At 43.6% G+C, this 7,066-nt stretch overlaps 1 pseudogene; it reads left to right on the top strand.

The window, feature by feature from the left end:
• The first annotated feature begins 588 nt into the window (after positions 1-588).
• On the top strand, positions 589-6,703 carry LOC113018337 (E3 ubiquitin-protein ligase TRIM21-like; annotated as a pseudogene).
• Positions 6,704-7,066: the final 363 nt, after the last annotated feature.

Here is a 7,066-nt window from a genome sequence, read left to right as displayed (position 1 = left end):
AACTAGAGAATTTTAACTTGTTCCATTGGCAGATTTTTTTCACTTATTTCAAGCTAAAATATTTATTAGAATTCAAATTTAGACAGAAACAAAGTGAATAATATCATTTTATTATCACGTTGATGCAGCACATGGTTCAGTTAGCTTTGTATAAACACGTGTTAGAAATGTTCTTCAATCAGCTCTTTTTACTCTCATTTCACAGCCAGTACTTTTTACTTTTACTTGAGTAAAGAAGTTGAAACAGTACTTGGAGTATTTTTAACAGTAGTACTTCTACTTTAGTACACACTGTGTGTACTTTTACCACCTGTGTCTGAGACCTCCTTCAGGGCCCACCTGAAGCTCTCAGTCTGCTGTGGAAAAAGGAAATCCAGGTGAGTTTCTGCTGATCACCTGAGGCCGTCATTACTGTGTGAACCCACACACCACTCCTCACTCCTCCCACCCGCTGCACACAGTCACTGAGTACAGACCGGCTGATTCCTGTAAAGGGAGAGGCAGCAAAAACAGACAAACAGCTGCAGGAAGAGGCAGAGCAACACCTGAAAAGCAAGAAGTTCAACATCATTTTGCAGAAGGGAAAGTGTGAGAGAGCAGCAGCAGAGCTGCAGTCGAGTCCTGTTTGTCTCTAAAAGAAGATTCACTGGAGTCCATCAGGTTCCTCTCAGCAACAGTGGTGAGTGCAGCTGATCACACTTCCTGGTTATTCATCACTTCCTGTTCCTCTTAGATTGATTCTGGATCTGATTGATCATAAGGATTACAGACGTGAAAACACCTATTTATTCTTTATTGATATAAAGCCTTTGATACTGTAAACCAGCAGATTTTGGTCAGTACTTCAAAAAGTCATTCACACATTTTACAAAGATTATCTGACTTAGTGTATCCTGTAAGAGTCACAGATGATCCTCAATCATTCAGAAAACAGTCGATGCTGCACTTTATAACTTTGTGTGGAAACATGAATCTCATTATTTATACAGATGTGTTTGAATCATCCTGATAATCAGGCTTTAAACATGTCAGAGTTCCACACATCAGCTGTGATATTCAAGCTGACCTGGATCAAACATGTCATCAGACACAAACATAGATGATGCTGTTTAATCCCAAAGCTTATTTAAACAAACTGGAGGACAGAATTCCTCCTTAAATGGGATTTTGATCAAATCCACTGATCTCGTTTTCACACACAGGCTTTATCATGGTGGCTTCTTCTCTACTAACATCAATCTTTGATTTGGACAAACAAATTGTCACGTATAACTTTTAGTGAGATATCAGTTTGTAACATCTTGTTGTACATTTTCTGTCACATTGCCATTAATCACACAAAGTCTTCATGTTCCAACAGGTCGGAGTCATCATCATCATTTGTCACGGCTATGTATGCACCAACAGTGGACAATATTATGCCGTTAATCATGAGTTTTAGACATGGCAGTATACATGTTACAAAGACACAAAATAAAATTAAAAATATCCCAACTCCAATGAGTGGTCTTTTTAGCACCTGTAGCCAGGAGCCAGTGTAAAGCCAAGAAAACCTGTTGCTTAGTTTGTGGCTGTGGTGCATTTTGTATAGCTTCTTTTCTTTTGTTTAGGAGTTTTCTTCCTTCGCCTGAGAGGGTGTGGCCTAAGTATGTTACTTCAGGTCTCCATAATTGGAGTTTATTCAGAGACACTTTGTGGCCTTGCTCAGCCAGGTGACGTAACACAGCCATAGTGTTCTGTTTACACCCTTCCTCTGTGTGGCCAGTCACTAAAATATCATCTACGTAAAGTAGAAACTGTCCTTCTGCTGGCAGGAGGCAGGACATCATTGATTTCTTTAAAGCTTCAGCATAGGGAGTGGGGCTGTTTTGAAATCCCTGAGGTAACCTAGTATAGGTGTATCTCTGTCCCTCAAATGTGAAGCCAAACAGATATTGTGAGTTAGGATGTAAAGGCACTGAGAAAAAGGCGTTTGATAAATCTATCACTGAGAACCATTGTTCTTTTGGAGTGACTTGATTCAGTATAGTGTGGGGATTTGCTACTACTTGTGGTATCATTTCCATAATTTCATTTATTGCTCGCAGATCATGTACCAAACGATACTTTCCAGTATTAGCTTTCTTGACTGGGAAGATTGGAGTATTACAGGTAGCAGAATTAGTTTTTATTAGAATTCCTGCTTTTTCCATATCTTTTATCACTGGCTTAATCCCTTCTATTGCTTCTTTAGATAAGGGGTATTGTGGTTTAATGGGCCTGTGGGATGAAACAGTCTGTACTATTACCGAGTCTGCGTTTTTTATTAATCCCACATCTGTTGGACCATCCGACCACAGTGTAGAAGGTAAACTTTTAAGTGCTGGCTCTTCTTCCAGTGAGAGAATTTCTCATTCTTGTGTGCTGTCGTGCAAATGAGTATTGGGTGTAGTTCTTATCACCCAGCCCAGTGCATACAGTGAGGCAAAAAAGTATTTAGTCAGCCACCGATTGTGCAAGTTCCCCCACCTAAAATGATGACAGAGGTCAGTAATTTGCACCAGAGGTACACTTCAACTGTGAGAGACAGAATGTGAAAAAAAAATCCATGAATCCACATGGTAGGATTTGTAAAGAATTTATTCGTAAATCAGGGTGGAAAATAAGTATTTGGTCAATAACAAAAATACAACTCAATACTTTGTAACATAACCTTTGTTGGCAATAACAGAGGTCAAACGTTTACTATAGGTCTTTACCAGGTTTGCACACACAGTAGCTGGTATTTTGGCCCATTCCTCCATGCAGATCTTCTCGAGAGCAGTGATGTTTTGGGGCTGTCGCCGAGCAACACGGACTTTCAACTCCCTCCACAGATTTTCTATGGGGTTGAGGTCTGGAGACTGGCTAGGCCACTCCAGGACTTTCAAATGCTTCTTACGGAGCCACTCCTTTGTTGTTGTTGTGTGTTTTGGATCATTGTCACGTTGGAAGACCCAGCCTCGTTTCATCTTCAAAGTTCTCACTGATGGAAGGAGGTTTTGGCTCAAAATCTCACGATACATGGCCCCATTCATTCTGTCCTTAACACGGATCAGTCGTCCTGTCCCCTTGGCAGAAAAACAGCCCCATAGCATGATGTTTCCACCCCCATGCTTCACAGTAGGTATGGTGTTCTTGGGATGCAACTCAGTATTCTTCTTCCTCCAAACACGACGAGTTGAGTTTATACCAAAAAGTTCTACTTTGGTTTCATCTGACCACATGACATTCTCCCAATCCTCTGCTGTATCATCCATGTGCTCTCTGGCAAACTTCAGACGGGCCTGGACATGCACTGGCTTCAGCAGCGGAACACGTCTGGCACTGCGGGATTTGATTCCCTGCCGTTGTAGTGTGTTACTGATGGTGACCTTTGTTACTTTGGTCCCAGCTCTCTGCAGGTCATTCACCAGGTCCCCCCGTGTGGTTCTGGGATCTTTGCTCACCGTTCTCATGATCATTTTGACCCCACGGGATGAGATCTTGCGTGGAGCCCCACATCGCATTATATCTGGGACTCTCCACCATTTGACCTTAGAACTGAAGAAGCTTCTCGGATGAGAGGTGAAACGTCTTCAAGTAACTTAAAGAAGTCCAGACGCTTTTCTTTGCAAGCTCCTTTGACTACGATGACCTGGATGACTGAGAACCTTCACAGACATAAAATGGAAGTAGTTCAGTTGTGCTGTAAAATCAACTTACTTTCAGACACATACACACACATAGACATTTGCGCGCTTTTACAATTTGTTACGAAGTAATTATGGCTACCTCTAAAACCTAAGTTTAATTTGATTCCTTTCGTTGAATCCTAACCTATTTTATTTTGTTACTTTAAACCTTCATGGCGGTTTTATATACCAAAATAGTGTTTTTCACCCTCGGACATCTCACTGGTGGTTCGGATCGTCAGACTGAAACTGCCGTGGACCAGGCTACTGGCCCAGACCCGAATTCACGTCCTGGGGCTCTCTCCTAGTCTAAGAGGGCTGTCGACAGACTTCAGTGCTGGCTTCCCACGGCGTCAGGAATCAGTGCTGGATCCTGGAACAGAGTCACAGATAACAGTTCTGATATTTTCTGATCCGGCTCGAAGGACCAAAATAATGTCAAGAGATGTATTCTAAAACACTTCTTCAGCAGATAATCAGAGAGGAGAAACACACAGATTTTCTTGCTAGCAAGGGCAGTCACAAGAGTGCTCGCACGAGAGTGAGGGCTCAGAGACTCGCAGCTCTGAGACCGCCCTGGTCTTTATTTTATACATCAGTGGGTGTTTGTTCCCAGCGAGTGAATATCACTTTCTCACTTTACTATAGTAAAGAGCACTCCTGTCACCAGTTTACATGCATGTGGAATGTTAAAAAAGTGGGGCGTTGTAATGGGAGACGTTAAACAGATAGTGAAACTCCTTCGGCTTATCAGGGATGTAAATCCTTAGGTGACGGCCAAGCAGAAAACAAGGTCATAATTCTCTCTGTGAGGGAGGAGGTATAGCCCCCCACTTCAAATCAAGCTCACTGGGTGTGTTGCAGGTTATCGTTAAATTTTCCACAACAGTGTGTTGCTGGGTCTCCACCAGTTACTCTGAGAACTGAAGAAGCTTCTCAGATGAAACGTCTTCAAGAACCTTAAAGAAGTCCAGATGCTTTTCTCTCCAAGCTCCTCAGACTACTGACGCTTGTTTCTCTCTTTGTAAAAATGAAATTTAAAGTGAATTTTGAATCAAATGTTTCTTTTCTTTCTCCCTCAGAGTGCAGACATGTCTGCTGCCAGCAATCTGCGATCTGAAGATCAGTTTCTGTGCTCCATCTGTCTGGATGTGTTCACTGCTCCAGTCACTACACCATGTGGACACAACTTCTGCAAAACCTGCATCAGTCAGCACTGGGACATGAATGTCATCTGTCAGTGTCCCATGTGTAACGAGACTTTCTACACTCGACCTCAGCTGAGGGTCAACACCTTCATCTCTGAGATGGTTGCTCAGTTCAGACGTGAAGCTCAGCAGAAAGCCAGCAGCAGCAGCTCAGAGCAACAAGCTGCCAAACCAGGAGAAGTTCCCTGTGACGTCTGCACTGGAACCAGACTGAAGGCCCTGAAGTCCTGCCTGGTGTGTCAGACCTCCTACTGTCAGACTCACCTGGAGCCTCATCTGACAGTGAAACGTCTGAAAAGACATCAGCTGATTGATGCTGTGGAGAGCCTGGAAGGCAGGATGTGCACGAAGCATGATAACCTTCTGCAGCTGTTCTGTAAGACCGACCAGACATGTGTCTGCGTGCTCTGCTCTGTTTTAGACCACAAGAACCACGAGTTTGTTCCTCTGAGAGAAGAATATGAAGGAAAGAAGGCAGAGCTGGAGAAGACAGAGGCTGAGATTCAGCAGATGATCCAGAAGAGACGACTGAAGATTCAGGAGATCACAGAGTCGGTGAAGATGAGTAAAGATGCTGCAGACAGACAGAAAGCAGAAGGTGTTCAGGTCCTCACGGCTCTGATGGAGTCTGTTGAGAGACGCCTGAAGAAGCTCATGAAGGAGATCGAAGACAAACAGGAAGCTACAGAGAAACAGGCTGAAGGTCTCATCAAAGATCTGGAACAGGAAATCTCTGAGCTGATGGAGAGAAGCTCTGAGGTGGAGCAGCTCTCACGCTCCGAAGACCACCTCCACCTCCTCCAAAGCTTCTCCTCCCTGAAAGCTGCTCCACCCAGCAAGGACTGGACAGAGGTCAGAGTTCATCCACCATCATATGAGGGGACTGTGGGGAGAGCTGTGGCTCAGCTGGAGGAGACAGTCTGGAAACCCATGAAGAAGAAGCTGTTTGAGGCTGAGCTGCAGAGGGTCCAGCAGGATGAGGTGGATGTGACTCTGGATCCTGATACAGCTCATCCTGACCTCATCCTGTCTGATAATGGAAAACAAGTTTATGATACTGATGTGGAGAAGAATCTTCCAGACAACCCAGAGAGATTTTCTCAATGTCCTGGTGTTTTAGGAGAGCAGAGTTTCTCTTCAGGCAGATTTTACTTTGAGGTTCAGGTTAAAGGAAAGACTGAGTGGGAATTAGGAGTGGCCACAGAGTCGATCAACAGGAAGGGAATAATCAGAGCGAGTCCTCAGGATGGTTTCTGGACTGTAGGGCTGGTAAATGGAAATGAGTACATAGCTGGTGCTTCCCCTCTAGTCCCCCTCTGTCTCCATCCTGGTCCTGAGAAGGTGGGGGTGTTTGTGGATTATGAGGAGGGTCTGGTCTCCTTTTATGATGTAGGTGCTGCAGCTCTGATCTACTCCTTTAATGGCTGCTCCTTCACTCACAAACTCCACCCATTCTTCTGTCCCTGTCCTAATGATGGAGGTAAAAACTCTGCACCTCTGATCATCTGTCCTGTCAATCAAACTGATCAACGACTGATTTTATTGGATGAATGATTGATTTTTCTTGAAGGGAACAAATGAACACATTGAGTGTAAATCCTCTACAGTCTCCATGTTTCTATAGAATCTGATCATCAGGACTCTGATTCACACTTTGATTCTCATGCAGTTTGATTTGAACAGAAGAAAAGTTGAATCAGGAAATGTTCCCACTGATGGAGACTCGAGCTGAAGAGCAAATATCAGAGAACAAATGTCCAAAAGCTTCATTTCCAATAAAGTTTGTTCAATGCTTTGAGTGAATCCAGACTCATGTGTGGCTGTTATACGGAGCATCAGAGTCCAGCTGAGTTATGTTGGATACAAACTGCTTATTTTGGCTCTGTGAGGAGTTTTGTTCACTGAAAACTGATGAGACGGATAATATTCAAAGAACTCTGTAGAGATTCATGCATCCATGTTCTCCACCTGCAGGTGTGGAGGAGAAAGGTGGAGCACAGACTGCTGCATCCTTCCAGTCACATCATTTTGATGATTATATTTGCATGTTGTGATGATTTGGGTTAAAGACAAACAGAGTTGAACGGCTGCAGTCACAGCATGAAGACGATGCTGAAGCTGAGCTGTCAGTGAACATGTTTCACTGTGATTTGATTTGAAGAATAG

This window comes from Astatotilapia calliptera, unplaced genomic scaffold (genome assembly GCF_900246225.1).
Source record: "Astatotilapia calliptera unplaced genomic scaffold, fAstCal1.2 U_scaffold_62, whole genome shotgun sequence".
NCBI lineage: Eukaryota > Metazoa > Chordata > Actinopteri > Cichliformes > Cichlidae > Astatotilapia > Astatotilapia calliptera.
The sequence above is the reverse complement of the archived record's forward strand: the minus strand, read 5'-3'. Positions and strand labels throughout refer to the sequence as shown.